Source organism: Seriola aureovittata, chromosome 8 (genome assembly GCF_021018895.1).
Source record: "Seriola aureovittata isolate HTS-2021-v1 ecotype China chromosome 8, ASM2101889v1, whole genome shotgun sequence".
In the NCBI taxonomy this organism is placed as follows: domain Eukaryota; kingdom Metazoa; phylum Chordata; class Actinopteri; order Carangiformes; family Carangidae; genus Seriola; species Seriola aureovittata.
This window is the reverse complement of record NC_079371.1, coordinates 7,939,716-7,960,161: the sequence shown is the minus strand read 5'-3', so window position 1 is coordinate 7,960,161 and position 20,446 is coordinate 7,939,716. Positions and strand designations below refer to the sequence as shown.

The 20,446-nt window shown below is 41.0% G+C and overlaps 1 long non-coding RNA gene across 1 annotated transcript in view; it reads right to left on the bottom strand.

Moving 5' to 3' along the window:
• Positions 1 to 1,793: 1,793 nt before the first annotated feature.
• Positions 1,794 to 20,446, bottom strand: part of LOC130173532 (uncharacterized) — a 52,453-nt gene continuing 33,800 nt past the window's right edge. The window contains exon 3 of the long non-coding RNA XR_008828439.1: positions 1,794 to 1,988. This is a non-coding gene — a long non-coding RNA (uncharacterized LOC130173532). The remainder of the gene's footprint in view (positions 1,989 to 20,446) is intronic.

Sequence of the window (20,446 nt, the reverse complement as noted above, 5' to 3'; positions counted from 1 at the left end):
CAAGCTTTGGATCTTCACTGTGTCGAAGGCAGTGCTGGAGTTTAAGCTAACGTTAGCGTCTCTGTCATGGTCTTTACTGGATTTGGGGAAGTTTACACTCCAGCAGCCCCAGCCAGCTGCGCAGCATGATGTTCAGTTAGTGCTAATCTTAATAGCCTTTTCTTTTCTAATGCTAAACGGGAAAACAAAGTGTTAGAAAAAAGAAGACGTAGCTATCCGAGCTAAGCAGCTAAACAGCACAACTAGTTCTATGCTGCAATGCAGAAACTTTTTTGGAACGTGCAGCTTGAGCTTCAGTCTTTTAGCTCGATATCATGTATGTAGCCACGAGTGCATATTTAAGACCCTTTTACAAGATTGTCATTTTACGAGTCAGCTGGAAACAGCATTTTAATTAGGGAAGCTAGCTACAGCTGATGAAATCTGCCAGCTGCTTTTGTCTCTGTCAAATCAAAGGCCCATTGTTTAAAAAATTGCAAAGAATTTTTGAGTGCTGCCGTTTTCATTGTGAACTACATACTGTGTGCCAGGTGAGAATGGAAAGCTTCACAGCAGCAACGTTGAGTTTTTGACCAGATTTATTAGACAAGTAAAAATATCCCAAAGGCCACAATAAAATGTCCATCCCCAGCATTAGTCCACAGAGTCATGATTAATATCTTCAGGCTAATGTTGTGTTTTTAATTACACTGTTATGGTACAAAAATAGAAAGCACCTTGAGCTACATTATAAAAATCCTGTTGTCCATTTTTAACCAGTTATTATACAGTGTACAGGACTTCTCCAGGAGAAACAATCTGTCCCTGGGGATTTTGAAAGCCCAAGACACAGCAAAGTAGTGATGAGTGAACCAGCTGTCCTTTCTGCCTCTTAAGCCCCATGTAGAAGAGCACGCACGCACACACACACACACACACACACACACACACACACACACACACACTCTCATCTGCCTTTCTGCTTCCCTGATCTCCCACTTGTTTAATGTGTGTCTGCTTGGAGGAAACAGAGTAATCTTACTTCAATGTCAAATGTGGCACATCCACTCTTCCATCTCCCCTCCCGAGTGTACAAGCTCCTGTCTTGGGAAACACAATATCATGTCAAAACAGTAGAACTGAAATAAGTTATGGGATGAAAGTGCCTGGGATCCCATGAAAGTGCTCAGTGACAAAAAAAAAGAAGAAAAAAAGATGACAGTCCTCTGCTTTCTTTTACAACTGGCAGCTGCTCTTGGCCTGTGAACCCCGAGATAATTGGTTTTGTTTGCAGGGGCTGAATCATTTTTTCATTTTATTCTTCATCACAACTGTGATGTGGTTTAAGGCCTCACTCAAACACAGTGACTCCCACATGTTGCAGACATATGAAGCATTTCAAAGACGGGAAGTGTTATCTCACAGAATCCTCAGTGTTGGTCCGGTATCACATCATGCACTGATCTGCACGTACTCCATGAAAGTGAAATCTTACTGTGACCTGCTGCTGTTATTACAGTACCACTGCAGGCAGCACTATAGGCTGAAAATCAAATTGAAATTATAATTCTCCACACTTTTTGTGTAAGGAGATTCAAAAAATATAAGGATACTGCACATTTATTAGATTTCTGAAAATGGGATAAAACATTTTTGGACAGCCAAGTGTGACCTATTGGTTTGGTGCTTTCCTTGTAGGTTGAGCCCTGTTGCCTACCAACACTGATACAAGACTTTTTTCAACAAGCACATATTTTGTTTGTGCCCATGACCCATCATGCTGTTCAGGCACTCAGAAAGAAGCTGGATTACATTTTTACATTCATTTATTTGGAAGGCACAACAGTTTGAGGAAAAGCGAGTGACGTAACTTTAATGACGTAACTTTAAAGTTGTTTCAACACCTACTGAGTCACGGGCAGCTCATGGACACTGGAGGGGGAGGAGGGGGCATAGCTGCCTCTCTTTCATGGGTCCAGACGTGCCAAACCTCACAGCAACAGACAGACCTGTAACCACATGAGAGTCATGACACAGAGTTACTGATCTGCAGGGTCAACTGGTCTGCTGCCTGTGTGGCTGCTGGAAATTAAGTAGCGTGGCAACTAACAATTATTTTCATTGTCAATTAATGGATTCACAAAACAGAGAAAACTGTCCATCACAATGTCGTGCAGGAGACGTGGTGTCAATATCTTAAATCCAAAGTTATTAAATTAACCGTTGTGTTTCGCATTTTCACGTAAACAATTAATTGATAATCAGAATAGCTGCCAGTTTCTTTAGATTGACAAATTCATTAACTGACTAATCTTTGCAGCTAAACTGAAACACTGTCAGTTAAAAACTGACTGTAGGGGGCGCTGCCACTGCAGACAGATAAAGTTTGAATCCTGTCAAATTTTTCTTTTCGTGATTACAATTAAGTAGACAAGTAAAATCACCTAGGTTATATGTACAGATTTCTTATCAAATATGAATTTTAATTTCAGTTCGATTTCAATACCGCAGGTGTTACTCCACATCCTGACGAAAAGCCACATTTTTGTTAAATGTTATTTTTCTCTCTCTCCGTGTGGCTTGGTCGCGGTAAAAGATTCTGTTCAGGAAGTTCAGTCAGAACATTAATGCAGGTCATAAATCAGCCGCTCACTGCTGGATTATCGAAGAACATCCTATGAAGCATGCCTCTGGAGCGTGTCCAACTCGTGAACAAAGAGCTGCCTATCTCTCCCTCTCTCTGCTCAGGCAATGCACTTGTTAAACTCCGCTTGACGTTGGTCTTTTTTGGCTTCCTGGAGGCCAGTATCGCGCTGCAACCAAAAACTTTCGTCTTGCCTTTTAAATGCTTTTTCTGCCCCTTTCTCTCTCTCTCTCTCCCGCTCTCTCTCTCTCTTTCTAATTTGCTGGTCACAGTTAGAAGCCAGCCAAGTGGGACTTGGTCAGTAATTGGAGTCTCTGCAGTGACTGCCTACAGCACAGCTCCAAACGATGCACTGGGGAGGTTTCCAGGGGGAAAACTCAATAAGCTCTTCATACTTAAGTGTAGTCATCATTAGGATTTTTCCACTGTAGTGAACAGCACATGAATTGTGGGCAACGCCTTCAGATACAAGAAAGAAAATACTAGCATTGTTGGCTTTTGGTTGTATTTCTGTCATCTCACCTCTATTTTAAATGATCCTTCACTCATTTCCCACAGCTCGGCTTTGTTGTTTAAAAGTGGGTCAAGGTCTTTTCTGTTCACAACATTGTCTTTTCCCAGTCTATTACATAAAAAGTACAGCAAATAATAGAACACGTTATTCCTGCTGTTGTATTTAATTCCACTTCACCCTCTGCTCTGGCAATAACAAAGGAGTTATGATTGAATGAAGGAAGACAACTTTGTATTGATTATGTTCACGTCAGCAGGATGGAGTTTCAAACTTGAAACTGTAGGATCGTACGAGTAGTGGAGGAGGTGGATGTCTAATGAGCATGCACTGAAAGAGTTTCCCTGGATGTTTTACAGTGGGGGTGCCCATCCTTGCCTGAAATAAAAAGCTTCTCCTCTAACATCAGTTATTACATTTTAATGAAATATATTAGACTTATTATCCTTCAGGGAAGACTAGCGCTGGCATTACATCAAACGGAAAAGGCCACATATTTAATGAGAAGGGTGATTGTTTAAACTGTCATCAAGTAAATAGGTAACACTTTAGATTACGCACCGCAACATGCAGTCTAATTCATCTCAATTTACAGTGTACTTTTTTGATGTGAAGTTAGAGAATAAAGGAGTAACAATCATAAATCATTTATATTATAGGTGTTTTCTAACTATTCTATAATTATGGGGTAAACTATGACCTGCTCAGCAAAAAGGCTGCAAGTTTGGAAGGAACATCGCGAGCTAATGTAAAACATCACCAGTTACTATATTCATTTAGAGAAGAGGTGGGTCGCGATCTGTGTTATTCAGCTCCAGCAGGTGATTGATTGATCAAATCGTACGTCCAGTTCACAGTAATTCATCAGAGCAGCTCGACGCAGTATCCGGCAAAACGTCATGAGTGCAAAGATTATCCAATCTGTATCAAAAACCGAGTCTGAGATTCAACTACATCGATAACCAACCTCACTTTGGACCCATATTTGGCATGAAATTCTGAAAAATTCATATCGCCGTCAAAATCTGATCTTTTTCCTAGTAACTCTTTCTCTCTCTTTGCATCTGTGTGGCTCAGGGTGTGTGTGGCTGTATGTATGTCTGCAGTGTCCCAACCCCTTTCCTACTAGTTTCCTATGGTCCCCAATCACGGCCGCTTTAAGCTGAACAACTGTCGAGTAACGTAAACATCTCTGAAATCTTTACTTTGCGCTTGCAGTGTTCAAAATGTGAAATCGTGTCATGAAATATACCAATGGTGAGTGACAATGAAAGTATGAAGAGGAGCAGTCAACACAAGGGGAGTAACACTAGTATCTTGCTACCTAATGACTCTCCTGGAGAAAAAACCCTGAAAACAATTGTCTGAGAAACTCAGTGAGGCAGCAAGTTACTCTTGAGGGATCATTTTCCACAGAGCATAAAATCTCTGGTTTTCTATGCGGATGTTGATGAGGACAATAAAACCCCATATTATGAACCAAAACTACATTAAATCTGACAAAACAAATGAGCTCAATATCCTGTTGGTTTCAGCGGTAACAGTCTACGGTTGACAGTAAGTTAAGTCTGCTGTGTATTTTGAGTCTAACTTCGACTGTATATATTTCTGCGACAGAGATGTTGAGTTGCACTTAAGTAATAAAGGGCATTAAACAGTGATGCCCCCAACCACTTTAAGGATTATGTGCTTACTTCAGAGCCCACTGGGCACCAGAGTGAGAGCATAAACAAAGTGTTAATTGCAAAAAATGGATTCACTGCCAAGTCAGCGGTATGGCAGTACCGTAGCTGCTCCACACAGGCCTAACCCCCTCTGGCTGACACAGAAAACACTCTGCAGGTTTCGTGTGAAGGGAAAAAGATGAAAAGGAATTGAGTCCAAACTGCCTTTCAAACATTTATATTGTTCTGCCTCTTGAGATCTGTCAAAACTCTGGAAAGTGAGCTCAGGCCTTCACACTGCAGAGGAAACAGATCCCATTGGTGCAGATACAGCTCTCAGGAGTAGGAGTATAAATTTCAACCATAAGATGCTGCTTCTGCAGCTCAACATATATAGTATGACAACCAGACCACACCATGAATCATGGCTGGTTGCGATCATTTCCTGATTAAGAGCCCTGAAAATTCAGACCGCTCTCACACCTGGTAAAGCACACGCAGAGTCCTGACACGCAGGCACTTGGGTGACATTGTGATGAATAGGTAAGTGATGAAACACAGGGGCTCTGTGACCCCCCAACAAACAGTCCCGCCGCCCCTCCGGAGGACAGAATGTATTACATTCACAGACTCCAGCCTTGGAAAGATGTCAACATGATGTAGCAACGCTGCGGAAAGCAGTGCACGTTGCTCGATTAAGCCTTGTTTGCTTCACCAGTACTGACAGTTTCATGCTCGTTATTAAGCGAAGGAAGTTATATATGATATTGAAACCTCCTGCAAGAAAATGCAGTTGAGCTGCTGAAATTTAAGACACTTTCACCATCCAAGAAACACAACTCCCAGTTTGTGGTCACTGGCTGCTGAAGGGCCCATGTTGCCCAATTAAAACAGGAAGAGACATGACTCGGCTCATCCTCAGTGAGTTATCGTTTTCTGGACATTTCCCTGTGATGTGACTCAGCTCTCTGTGTCTTCCTCCAGATAGCGAGCTCATGACTCCGGCTCCCTGACAGGAGAGTTCCTGGCATGTTCAGCATGGCGTCACCTCTACAACACACACCGCCCACCGCACATCATCAAGACACAGTGGAGCACAACTTGTTATGAAACAGCCATGATGATGCAACACTGGGAGCAATGCTGCCTTACAGAGTATAAACAAAACATTTGGCTGTGGAACGGCAGATACTGTAACTCCCTTCAGCTGGAGCTTTAGTTCTCCGTGATTGAATCTTAGCCTGCACAGGAAGTGGTGGGCGATTTTTGAGATTTTTGAGGTGTAAAAAGATTCCTGCTTGTACAAAATGTCCATAATTCACGGGCTATTTAAGGGCTGCTCTTGGTCTACATAATGCTTAATGAGTTGGGGTGTATTTAAACAAGAGGGTCAACCCAGTCACATTAATGCAGTCCACTGCTGTAGCACTGAACCGCGAAACCTGACATTAATCCTGAGGGTAATGTGGCCCTTCCTGTGGCTAATGAAATCTGAGGCTTTTAAATGGCTGCACCTAATGACACTCCCTGACAGTTTTTGAATTAAGCAGCCATGACTGCTGGGACTGGACTAAATAGCACACAGATGGCCCACACCAAAGTTTCGTCCACCCACCCCCATCGTTGTTTGCCCTTGGGCTGTTATATGTGATGCCGTACCTGCTTGAGCATTAAAGCAGCAGAGGATTTTGAATTAGACAACAGGGAAACCTCAGCTTAGCTTTGATCAATACTAATTGTTTTTCCTGGATAATTTTAGGTAGGTCTTTTTATGCTCATGCTGAAATGCATTATAACTCTCATATGCAACCTTTCTCATCAGAACACAGTGTATCCTTGAGGCCTGATGAAAGTGCTCAATGCATTTCTTTCCTTTTGTATTTTGAAACCTACATTATTTACATCCTGTTCACTTTTACACAGTCTTCCTCTCCCCTGCCTTTCTTGACACATTGCTGCCTCTCTTGGTAACTGGTGCTCAGTGTTAGAGCGTGAAACTGGAAGAGCATGAAACATGCACGCGAGCCTCAGTGATCTTCATGAGATACAAAATAAAATAAAAAAGTGTGACCCTCTTATCAAAACAATGCTCCATAGCAAGTGGATAAAAACTATGCAGGGTATCTTTAGGTCGCACAAACTGGTAAATTAATAATAAATACAGCAATAAATAGTTTCAAGTTCTAAAGATTTACAAAGTCACAGTTGAATGAAATCTAAATGCACCGTGTGGAGTTTTGTTGTAAACAAACAGTTATGTTTATATGTAGTATTTTTCACCAAAACGCTTTGTATGTATCCTTCACTTGACCTAAAAAAATATTATTGAATGTTTCATTCCTTATCAAAGTACATAAGCAACTTTATTTATACCGTGTAGCACCTTTCAAAAGCAGATGTGCTTCACAAAAAGAAAAGGCAAAGGACATAAATACAAACTTAAGAAGAATAAAACATATATTATATTTTGAAACTGGTTTCTTAAATTATTCTTCTTTGCCGTTTGCTGGCACTTTGCTACATCTCCTGGCACATTACCATAACCAGCTTTCAATCCATTAAACAGCTTGAAACTGAGGGATATAATTTACCCACAGTTACATTTGATAGAAAAGGCAAGTCTTTGAGGTAAATGGCAGTTTAATTTACCATTAAAATGAGCAATTGGACGCGCCGCATGGTAATATGTTTCCACGTTTCAAGGTAAGATGTTCTTGAAACATTGGCTCTCTCCTCTGCATCATGTTCACAGATGTATTATGAAAGCTGGAAACAGGTTTCCAGTATGCAACCCATTCATTCCAGTGAAAACTGCTCATTCATACTGTACGCCCAAAGAGTCCCATAGACTTTACACTGAGACATAAACACATTAGAAGAATCCTGTCAACAGTTTCATGAGTGTTTTTATATTCTTCCCTGGTTCCAATAAGAAAAGTCCCGTTCATTTTTCTATAGACAGTGTTACATGACACGAAGCTGAAGCTCTGCATGAAACTCGCCAATCATCAGTACAAAAGATTAACAACTGTGTTAGAAAATATCTGGTTCATTGATTTAAAAAAAAAAAAAAAAAGAAAATCTAGGTGCAAGCTTGAGTAACTACAAATTTTCGACGGGGAAGTTAACTACAACTCCCAAGGTGCATTTTGGCAAGAAACAGCCAATCATGAAGCTTAAAATTCTATCACATGCACTAATGATGGGGAAAAGCTAAAGATTACACAAAAGCGAAAACACAATCTGCTTCTTAAAATAGTTCACTTTTAATTTTCCTGTCAACCTTGGTGGTGTTTTGAAGGTGTTTTAAATTTGCTAACGAGTTCAGTAACTGAAACCCTGATGTAAACCTGTATGATTGTTGCTCCATTGAGCCACTATGGGTCATAAACTCAACAAGTCATAAGTTTAACATTTTGTATATAAAAGTCAGAGTCTTTTCCCCCAGTAAAAAATAGACACCAGAAAAGATGCGTTTTTTATCATTTCATTTCTCAGCAAGCTTTCACTTGTCTGAATGTATTTAGAGAAAAATTGTCCATGTTGTACAGTTAAGAAAATACACAGCGCCACTCCCACATGTAATCTAATACAGAATAAATTACATCTCCTGCTATTTTCTTGACTTGCTCCTCACTGATGCTTCAATGTTTTCCCCAAAGTGCATATTTTTTTCCTCCAGCTGGAGAGCAGAGAGAAGAGAAGAGATTGTCAAACATTTAACGCTTAATTGCCAAAGATGTTCAGTAATGACATTATCGTGGATCAACTGGTGGAAGATGTGAATTTTATCATGAAATACGTGACAAAACACACACATATTTTAATAACAACTGTCGTGTCGGCAACAAATCGTTGTTTTGCATTATCTTTAGTCATGATGCCAGGCAATCAGCCTCGTACAGCAGACATCAAATCCAGCCAGACTTCTCTGAGGACAGCTGAGTTTGTCACAGCTGGATGCTAACATGAAATTTGAAGCCACATAATTGCTGATTTGATTGCTCCAAATATGTGATGCGTGCAATCTTCCCAAGACAAATAAATCAATTAATTTACAAACTGCCAACCACAGAGAGAGCAGTCTCTCTCAGACTTTTTCTGAAGCAGTACCAAGGTGAACAAACATCTGCAGAAACCAGCTCAGCCCCAATTCTTTCATGTAGAGCAAACAAATCATTCAAGCAAGCCACAGAGGCACACTGTGAGAACGACCTTGTATGGGTTGAAAATGCGTCACAAAACCACAAAACAGAGCTTATTTCACCCATTTGAATGATAGGGATGTTTTTCCAGAAATCTGAAGATGATGCCTTACTCTCTTTACAGAAGCTTTAGTATTAATCTTTACTGAATAGAAACAACACAAAACAACTCTGTCACTAGTATCTGCACAATGTTGAATTTTCATGAAAATGACCAAAATTAGGGAGAGCAAGGTTTTCAAACAAATGCATGATCACTTTCATTGCACTGTATGCTTTAAAGTGACACCAAACATGGAGCATACCAGCCTTATCTGAGCTGAAGAGCCTCCCACGGTGCAGAGCAGGCTCAGTGTCCAGATAATGAGCGAGCAGCGAGGTGTCTGATCACAAACACATCAGGACAAGCAGGGTGAAATGCTTCAGCTCATTTAAACCAGTTGAAGTGGCGATCAGAGAAGGGGAATGTGCTGCCACGTTGGTCACCTCACCGAGCATCGTCGGCCCGGTTTCCCAGGCTAACTGAATCACCTCGCCACCTCCTCTGGTTGTTCAGCTGTCAGAGAGCTTTAGTGGTGGTGCTGAAATCCAGACATGCAGATACTGGACCACTCAGCCGCAAACAGTGGTTCAAAAGAAGTAAGTTCCAGAATTAGGGCAAACATGTATCAGTTTGTTTTTGCTGGTTTGTTCCTTGTTTACAAGAGAAGTGTTGACAGAAAATATACAAATCTGACTGTTTACTTCATGCACCAGTCCTACATACTTCAAAAGCAAGACTTTTCTTGAATGAGCACAAACAGATTATGTGAAGTTTGACAAAAAACGCTTTGTACACAGGTGGTAGAAATAATGTGGTGCACTGTAAGTGACTGTGTAGTGAGTGGGTGACTTGTCTTCTACTCCAGTGACTCTGGGTTTAATTCCCAGCTACAGTATAACCATGAGACTGAGTGAAGGATCTCAACCCAAAACAAGGCCTTTCCAAAAACTCAAGCAAACATCCTCTGTTTATTTAACCCAAAACCTAAGCAATTACACAAGTGGTATACAAAATGATGTATAAAAGTTGTGGAATTGCTAATTTCACAAAATGTTATCATATCATGTTCGTTTATCACTACCACCCAAACCTTACTGCCAGACAAGATTTTGCGATTCTGCAGAAACCCTCTACAGTATCTGCACATGGCAGCTACAGGATGGCTAAGGTTAGCAAAAGATCAGGGTTGGGATGTTCTTAGTTTCTGTAAAAATAATTCCTTCTTTAACTCCCTCTGTAACTCTGGAAGATATATACTTGATTTGCATCTGTTTCATTCTATTTGCATCCTGCATCTATTACATTTTAAACACATTATGTAAGGGTTCTTTTAATGTTCGGAGTGAACAGGAGGGAGGATAACAGCATGCAAAACCTGTGCCACATTCAGCTGTGATCAAGGTGAGCAGAAGGCTTGCAGTGTAATCACTTTGTTAGCTGTCTGTTGAGACTCAGTTATTGCTGTTCCCACTTATCTCCATCAACTCAGCATCCCCAACATGTGGTTACGTTTTTGAAGAAGCACACATCAGCTACAGCGTAAGTTTTAATGCAGAACTATAAATCCAGCTTTACTTTCCACTTGCTACATATGGGGTATACTACTTCCTGCACTGGCACTGAACTGGATGTAAAATGTGGGATGCACCAAAGCCCAATATGGATGTAATTCCTACTTGTCTGGGCTGCCCATCCAGACTGCAGACTGTGAGCAGGGTGGGGAGGTACGGTATGTGTCTATGGGTTCATTTGCGGAGTTCGCAGTGTGCCGTAATGGTTTGATGAGAATGTTAAATGTCTCTAACATCTGAAACCTGAAGCAGGAGAAACAGACGCCAACATACAGCAGAGAAAGATTCATACCAGCCCGCAGAGCACTATGAATACCAGCCTGGTCATCAGTGTCACACTCATAACTGTACAACATCACAGAGCTGGACGGCGATCTCAGAACCACGGAGACTTCTTTTAATATGACTGCTGATTTCTTTGTAGCTCTCTAATCACCAAATGTGACAAAACAACTTTAATGTGCTTTTTAAAAAGTTCATTCCTCATACCTTTTGTACTTTTTCTTATCAAACTTTACCTCATAAAATTTTGATTAATGTACTGCAAAATAAGTGAACACAGGAAATGTAAAGCTAGTCAAATCTGCGGGGAGGCTGACGTGCTGCGTAACAACCACAAAACATTTTCTCATAATTACTTTCAGGTCCCCTGAAGCAGCTGAACCAAAGTCAGTGTTTTGAAAAAAAAGTGTAATTTATCTAGAGGCATTTTCAGACTTTTAGAAGTCTTCCCTTCTTCTCAAAATAAAGCATCAACAAATGTTTTAGTGATTTGTTACAGTGAAAATGTGTTAATTGTATGTAGCTACGTGTCGACATCACAGCGCTAAAAGGCTTGGCTCTGGTGTGAAAGACTCCAGCCTCCCAGTGTTGATATGCTAGAGTGGCTGTGTGTGTACATGTGTTTTGTGTGTTGGTGGGGAGAGTTTATACTGAGGCACTAGCCATTTGTTGGGCTGTGTCAGATCTAATGCCAGAAAAACAATGTCTGGCAGAGAGTGAAACCAAATAGCAGGAACTGTTCAATTGACCCCAAACATAAGACGCCGAGTTAAGAGAGAAAGAGTTAAAAAAAATGTTATCCCTCTTCCATAATGGAACACACGTCTGCTTTAGATTTATGGCTGTGTGCATTCATAGATAAAAATGATGTGAAATACAATTCCTACCACAAACGTCTAGTTGCTACGTAACTGAGAGAGGTCAGGCGTTCCCTGTGAAGAGACGCAGTTCCTTCAGAGACGTCCATTCATCAAGTGCTGCCAACATGCCAAAAGTACAAAGGACAGCATATCCTTCGCTGGCTCCATTTCCCTTTTTGTTTGTCTGTCTTGTCTTTTTTTTCTTTTAAACTTTCACAGTCATAACTTCTTTAAAATAGTCACTGCATAAAGAAACAACCATATATCTTTTTTTTTTTTTTTTTTAATGGGAAGTAGACTTTGTTGGCAGAGAAGCCTCAATAACTATTTTACTCTTCCAATCTGATTTCCGATGCCAGCTGTAAATATTGTGTTCAACTATTTGTCAAGTAAGCAAACCAAATAATAAAGGAGAGAATTTAAGGAATATGAGCTTTCATTCAAGTGTCGATGCTCTCCATCTGCATTTCATTGAGGTACATATAAAAGCCTGTTTAATGGGTCTCAAAGCTCATGTCGAGAAATGCCCTTCATCTACCCCGACCGAAGCAGGTGGAGACCGGGGTGGCTCACATAAAACAGAAACAAATTACGCTCAGGATACTTTAAGCTCCAAGTCCACCATAAAACATAACGTGTCATTAATGAACTTGCCTTTTCTTGCCCTTTTCCTCTTCTTGTTCATAACAATAGCAGCTGGGGAAATAGTCACCAGATCTGCTTAAAATTTATCGTCTATGCGGCCATGAATAATTTACTTTGATTGCACATATCAGAAAAATAAAAAGGGAGGTTTTCAAATGAAGGATTGTGGAGATTTTTCTTCCCGGAAAGAGCAAAGAGAATTCATGATGGGAAAAGGTGACAAGACATCAAAGAGAAATTTTACAGACTGATAAGAGACAAAAGAACAGTGACTTCAAAACATTGCCAGAGTTTCCCCGCTTTGTTCTTTAAGTAACCCTCACTTTTCTTTACTTGCTCACATCCAACTGAAGGAGTCGTTCCTGGCTGAAGTTTTTTTCCTCTCTTTATTTATTGTGGCAACTCAAAGTCTTCCAGCTGTAAGAAGCAGTATACCATTACAGTATGTTGTTAAGTATGGAAAAATTAAATCATAGTAGGAATAAGAGGCACTTGAGCTGCGTAATGTCCATCCATAATCACATATTAAACTATGATACTTATGAAACCAATAATTAAGCCATGTTGCGCATTAATTAGATATTCCCCTGCCGACATGCTGTAGTTGTCTTCTCTGATCATATGCTTGGTATTAAGATTAATTCTGTATCTTATAGGTTCTACTCTACATGTAACATTTAGAGAACCCTTGTTATTATTGGCACCAGTGGCTGTTAAGTAAACTGCAGTCAGCATTAGATGGGCATGAGCGAGCATCGTGGGCATTGGCCAAAACAATGGTTTGATGGTCGGACTGGGAAAGAAATTCAGCCCTATATGGTGTTTGGATAGTGCCAATTTAATAAGCAGAAGAAGAAGAAGGAGCAGTCTACTCTTCCATTGTTGCCAGACCATGTGGGGTTTTGAATGGGATTAGGAGTGCATGGAAAGAACATCTACACCCTGGACTTATCCACTGGAACACGCACGCAGCACAGTCTTATGTGCACCCCGAATGGCAGGTACACAAATAGGGCCAGTAAAGTCCGACTATGCAAAACTGAACGTGATTGTATTTTAACAACAAACTATATTTGAGGCTATATTTGATTCTCCAAATTAAGTGTTAGGTCTGGATTTGCGAGGCTAAAGTTTGACTAAAGTTTGTCATGTGTTTTTTTAGAAAAGGATTTATAGAGCATAATATTGTTCTCAGCTGATGTTGACCTTGATTTTCACTCAACGTTGGTCATATTCCAATTTGGCCAGATGGGCTTCATAAGAGAAAACTTTTTTTTTGTTTTTTGAGCTTACGTGGAGCTTGTGTTGGAGAGGGCGTTGTGCTGGGTGCAGGTTGTTTATTGATGTTAACAGACTTCATTTCTAAGATAATGTTAGCTAGCATTGCACACTGTTGGGGCTGTAGGGGATTAGAAGAGAAGCACTGAGGTGGGCTACTGAAAAAGTCTGGGAAGGTCTCATTATTTAAGTTTGCAAACCATTCACACATTGGCAATAAAAAGTGATTAATACATGTAAATTGCTTCACATTCTTACAAATACTACATTTAAAGCATGAAGAATAAAGGCCTGGCCACAACAGAAAGTGGCACAGTGAAATTTATCCATACTTTGCAAAATACAGTATGTGAGAAGCTTGGTGTAGTAATTACTCACAGGACTAGCTGGTCAGCTTTTGCAGCTGCAAATGTAATTGCCAACACACATACTCTCCTATGCTTCTGTATATTTTCTCTGTGCCGGCCTGTTTATTCCCCCTGACATTTTGTTCTCATTATACAGTACATCATTTCATTCAAATGAACATTTGGCAAAAGTTCAATAAGAAAGATCATGTTCCGCCTTTATACCTCTATGGGTGAGTGTCTGCCGTTTCTTTCTGTTCTATTTTTCTCTGTCACTTCCGTTTTCCCACGCTTTCAAATTCCCTATATTCACAATTTTGATGTCACCATACTTAACCAATGGTCTTTCTGCCTGCATTCTCCACGCCGATCAGTCCCTGGCTGCTTCTTTTAATATCATTGTAATTCTGTCACTCTGTCAGACCTACTATTGTGCAACCCACCTTGGCTCTACACCACCAGCAGCATCTGGGGGGGGGGGGGGGTCCCCTACGCTTAATGAAGAAGCTTTACACCGTCAGAGACTAGTCACCAAAACTTTTCTTTGTTGCTACCTCACTAAATATTCATACACTTCCAACTGATCTCTCCTTATTGAATTATTAAAGGGGAGAAAAAGCTCTTCGGGCTCAGTCGCTAACAGCACAATAAATTCACACAGTTTATTCAAAAGCAGAAAGTATCCTATACTCCTGTCTCAACTGTCTGCATACCATTACTGTTGCGTGAAGCACTTTATACTCCGACAGAGGAGGGTTGAAGAAAAGGAAATGGTGCAGCACAGCTAAAAGGTGATGGTGGCTTTCTCCATTGTGGACTCTCCAGCTGTCTGTCCCTTCCATCGTTAGTTATCGATCAGGGGCTATGATTTGAGAGGAAAAATCTGATTTGGATTAACACGTGTGCACCACACCGTTGCACTTCATTAAAGCCTTCACCAAACCCATGACTGGAAATAGTCACATTTGAATAATGTTTGTTTAAAATTGCAGTTTCCAGTTGTAGGAAATCCTTTAGCCTTTTGTAAGAAAACAAAATGGAAGCATGTATCCACAACCTATTTTTAAAGATTTACATCGTCAGTAGGAACCAGTGGGCTTGGCTGATTGCCACAGACAAGCTGGGAAAGTTGGAGAGAAAAGTATTGAGATGTGGACTAAATTATCACTGGCTTTGGTCTTTTGAATGGATTTGTTGGCAATAACAAAAATATAGAAGATTGCTACAGTGATCTCAAGGAGATCAGTTTCTCTCCATTAATATGCAAAGCTTAGAGCATATAGTCAGATCATGTTCTCTAGTTGGAAATTGTAGTTTGAATGTGAGATTTGTTTGTGTTAGAGTTATTGCTTCAACGTACACATGTAGAATTACCAATGGGGAGAAGCATAAGGGCTCTAAGAGTTCAGGTTCTTCTGTTACAGAAAAATAGTGTCTTAATAACAACAGTGAACTGTTTTTTGAAGGTGCACTTCTTTTGCTCCTTAAAACATCCCACAACTTGTATCAAGGCGGAAGAAATAAGTGAATTTAGTGAAAGGTTCAGTGGGCTGGGTCCTGGCAAACGTTGATCTACAGCTCCTTCACTTCACAGTACAGATTCAGGCTTTGTCAGCTTTCAAAGACACCTCATGTCTGTTTTCAGAGTCTGTCTTCTCCCCCAGAAAACATTTCCTTATCTTTCATCTGTCAAGTCACATTTCTCCGTCTCGCTGCAAGTCAGCAAGACCAAGCTGCAGCATGCTCGGTCCCCAGCATTTAAAAAAAAAAAGAAAAGAAAAAGAAAACAGCATCCATAAGAAACAAATCAGCCATTTCCAAACTGCGTGCCACTATTCAGACAGATTAAACTTCTGATAATTACAACAATATGAGAGGGGAAGAGAGCAGTTACCCACTTTGGATACAAGAGCTCCTCCATTTAGTTTGTTTTGACTCTGTTTGATCCTCTGCTACAGTAAAGGAAGGGTGGATGATCATCGCATCTTCTACACACTGAGAAAAAAAACACTCCTGAAGAATAGTGCACTCAGGGACCAGAAGATTGGTATTTTTATGTGTATGGGAGCGTGTGAAAAGCTGGCGTACTGCCACTGATTTCCCACTCTGCTGCACATACCAATACACATCGACGAGTACGGCAAAGTTAAAAGTGAGAGTCTCACTTAAGACGGTTTCTGAGTATTGAAGAGGCATTCAAAGCTAGCAGTGAAACATAGAGCTCTGGGGGTGATGTCAGAAGCTGCGATCACCTGCCACCTGGAGAAAAACCCTCTAGATTTTATTACCGATTAGACAGCGCAGAGTGCAGACGGATTCAAAAGACATCCCTTATTTGTTGTCTTACAATATCTATGGAGAATCTGAGTTTGACAGGCTTATGAGGGTGTGAAGCGTGTTTTGTACACGCTCTTTGAGTTTGATCCTGCCCTTGCTGCAAACCAGAGTGACAAATGTACAGTAAAATACAAGACCATTTCATGATTTGGAGTCCTACTCTGTGGTGTGCATAGCTTTTATATCCTGCAGGTGCAACATCACAGGATAAAAATCTGCCCTCTGTGCCTGCAAATCTGCTAAAATGGAAGTCACCTGACAGGGATATTATGATTAATAAAACTGCTGGTGAAAAGAACTCCCTGGAAATAAAGTTGCCTTTTCATCTGTAGGCAGTTACACTGAATTGTCATCTCACAACGCATCTTTCTCTGATCTACGGGCAAACTTGGTGTTCAAAGACTGATGAGCCATATTGGACTGATTATAGACACAACTGTCTGAGACTCACCCAACAGCACAGCAAGAGCAGTAGGAAAAATTATCTGGAAGCTCATGATGAAAAATGTAATAATTTCTATGTGGTTATTTTGGATTTAAAATTACACTACAGAGGATAAATATGTCAAAGTAGAGACAAGAAGGGGTGAATTTATATTTAGATGATTACCATTGTGTAAATGCTTTCCTCTCTAGACCAGCAGCACTCTGATGTCAAGGGGTTTGTGATTATTCTCAGTTCATGCCTGAGTTCAGAGTCTGTCCAACATCAGAGGAGATAAACCCCAGCCGGTGCTCAAATTAGGGAGAAACAGACTTTTATTCGTCATAATTTCTTCCAAAAAAGTCAGAAACCCAATGATTCACCATGTTATCTGCACAAAAAATATGTGTTTTGCAGAAACTGTTTAAGATAATTGTTAACTGCTGCATTTCAGGGCAAAAGCAGTTCTCAATAGTCTTTTAATGATTACTAGGAACTCTATTCATGGAAGTATGAAATTGCAGAAAATGTGTGTGGCTCTGAGGCAATACGACGGAATGGGAATCACAGACTGACAGAAAATTGCTGGCCTATCTTCCAGGGGGCTTTGGCAAGCCCAGAACATTTCTCAGCTGAATTTGCAGTGCTGCTGATAATGTCACGATTACAGGCCGATAAATTAATCCACCAAAGCCTCTGATTCTTGACATTTCATGATATGAAGCACAGGCCACCTGAGGGGAGGATCACATATGTTAAAGGCTTCAGACAAGCAAAACACTCCTCAGATTTTCTCATCTCTTCCAGAAAATGTCTTAATAAAGATGTGACACTCTCTTCTCCCACTGCTGATCTCTCCACAGACGCTAATTAGCAACAACAACCTGATCTCTTTTGACATTCTGCATTTACTCAAGACTTTGATTGTGACTCTTATCAGGATGGAGATTTGATTTGTTTTCCATTTCAATAAATAAAGGTGCGCTGCATCTGATGGATGCTGGGGAAATGGAAGCGGGCGCAGAAGTGTGGAGTTCACTCTTCCACAACAATAACAACAACAGGAGTGGGCTGCCACCGCTCATTCAATCATCAAAACAACAATACAAACAAACATCCGCACACTTCATTAGCATTTCAGAAATCAGGAGCTTTATATAGAAGCGGATGATAAACAGGAAACACATTAATTGTGAATACAGTAAATAATGCAGCAAATCTTTTCTGAGATCAGGGGATTAATTTAGCCACAGCTGAGAGGCCACCTGTTGACAGTTCCTGCAGTACAGTTTGACTAATATTACAAATGGAAATGCAGCTCAAAGGACATGCAAAGATACATTTCTTTTTTCCTCATCTGTACGACACTTATCTTAGGAATGTCGGCCTGTTATTAAAAACCCAGGAATCAGGAAAAGTCGTCACCAGTGACCAAATTCAAACATCAACAGCATTCTTTCATCAAACACTTCCTGTAAACAGCCAAGTGTTTCCTGTGTTGAGGCACATGTGGCTGTAACGCTGCCTCCTGACTGTTGCCGCCCGTGTCATGTTGCCAGGTCTCGCTCCACATCCCTGGATGTAAAAAGGCAATCCTCCACTGGCTTACACTCACGTCATGGCACACAGTCCACTGACACACTCTGAGGAAACACCATCTGTTACATTTTCATTACAGGCTTTGCTTCAAGCTAAGACAATTAAAGCTAACAGAGTGCAAATGTTTGAGGCCGTACTGCCAACTTTACAATGTCTCACACATTCTTATCCATGTCCATAGGACGTTTTAATGACTCTCAAATCCACAGTCATAAATTATCGTGGGTTGCACCTGGAGTCAGCATATTCTGGATATTTGCCTCAGTTTCAGTTCTGATCGCCAGCTCATGCACATTAACTGTTAATGTGAAATAACTCTGCAGGCACTTATCCCACATCGCTTTAAAATTATTCCTGAATGTTGGATTAGATTGAATTTTGAATTACTTCTAACTACTCCTAACTACTAAGTGGGCTGGTAATGGCGCTATAATCCCCACTATCTCTCATTATAAACGATTGCCCATGCTTTCTGTCAGTGATCACTGAGCACCTCTGAGAAAATGCCATGAACGGATTCTTTCAAAGGCGAATTATCTTTCAGCTAAAAAAAGGACAGGCTTGGATAAGCATCTTTAGCCCCCCGGGGCTCGGCCACCCCTGAGGTGAGAGGATTGCTTCACATGAAGTGGAGGCTTCAAGTGCTGCATGTAAAAATGGAAGGTGCTCTTGTTGTTGGATCTCAAGTGGGTGGCACAGACATGTTGCCCTCTGGGACCTGGAGCCTTAAGGAGACAATGGCCGGGCTGTGTGAAGCGGGGGCTGCAGAGTCGAGGGTCACAGGGCCCCTCTACTCAGGTCCACGCCACTAAAGTGACTGTTTAGTGACAACACATAGAAAAGGGGTTGTGTGGAGGACTGTAGCGGGGGTGTGTTTTCGGAGGTTTTGACCAAAGGCGGCCTATCCATCATGTGTCACTGCAGCCCTTTGGGGACTTGGATCTATGGGCCCAAAAGTGAACTGATGCCTTGTAAACAGTATATCACAAAATACCTATATTTATCCCCATTAAATTGATATGTTAGCATATTTCCTTCATGGACCTGAATGTTTTTCTTTTCAGTGTGGTGATCCATTTATTTTCACATTTATTGGCTCTTCTCTTGAGGATCGACGGACCAGATCTGCAGAGTCTAAAATGTCGTAAGAGCGTGGAGGTTTACATATTTTGTATGCATAGTGTAAAACACAAAATTTATAGCCCTTCCCGAATTACTTTCTTGTAGAGAAGGAATGTAGAAACTTGTCGCCTTGATGTTGCTCTATGGTTAAACGCGATAAGAAAAGTTGTTGTACATCTAGTTTCTGCTCACAGTTCTCACAATTCACAGCAAGAAATGCAACCTTTCCTGTTTATTGTCTGATAAACAAATGAAAAAAACACAAGTGGATTTATATTATAGACGTGTAGGGTGGTGGCTTTCTTGTTGCTTTTGTTCATGGAAAGAATATAATCTGTGTAACAAAATAAAACAAATGACTTCAGGGGCCGTGGAACAAACAGTGCGAGCGATGGGATCAGGCAGTCTGATAAGTTTTTTCCTGCGGTTACTCCCAGTGTCACGGACACTAACTTCAAACGGTGCGAATGATTTAAGCCATACCTTTAGCAAGACAGGGCTGCCAGCGCCACTGTGGGTAAAGAATAGTGCGAGGAAGAAAGGTCTATACAGCTGGCGCAGATACAAAAGCAGGAAAGCATGAACCTCATCTCACACCTTCCCTTCTTTCATCTACTTCCCCTCATAAGCTGGTATTTTGATTCCTGGATTCCTGGCAAGCAGCCCTGTTTGCAATTCAAAGAGTTTTCAACAAGAGCATCTGTTTGGGTATTATCATAAACCTGCATGCACCCCCCACCCTTCACCTCGCTGCTCCCCCTCTCCTCCCTCCCTTTGCTCTCTTTCCTCCGCCATGTGCACTTGCATGTTTGTGGAAAAGGGGTGGAGAGGGTGGGTGATGGTGGGGCAGAGGGGGCGGGATGGGGGGGCTTTTCCGTGACCCACAGAGTCAATGATACATAAGCCACATGACCAACTAGTCTCCTTATCCAAGG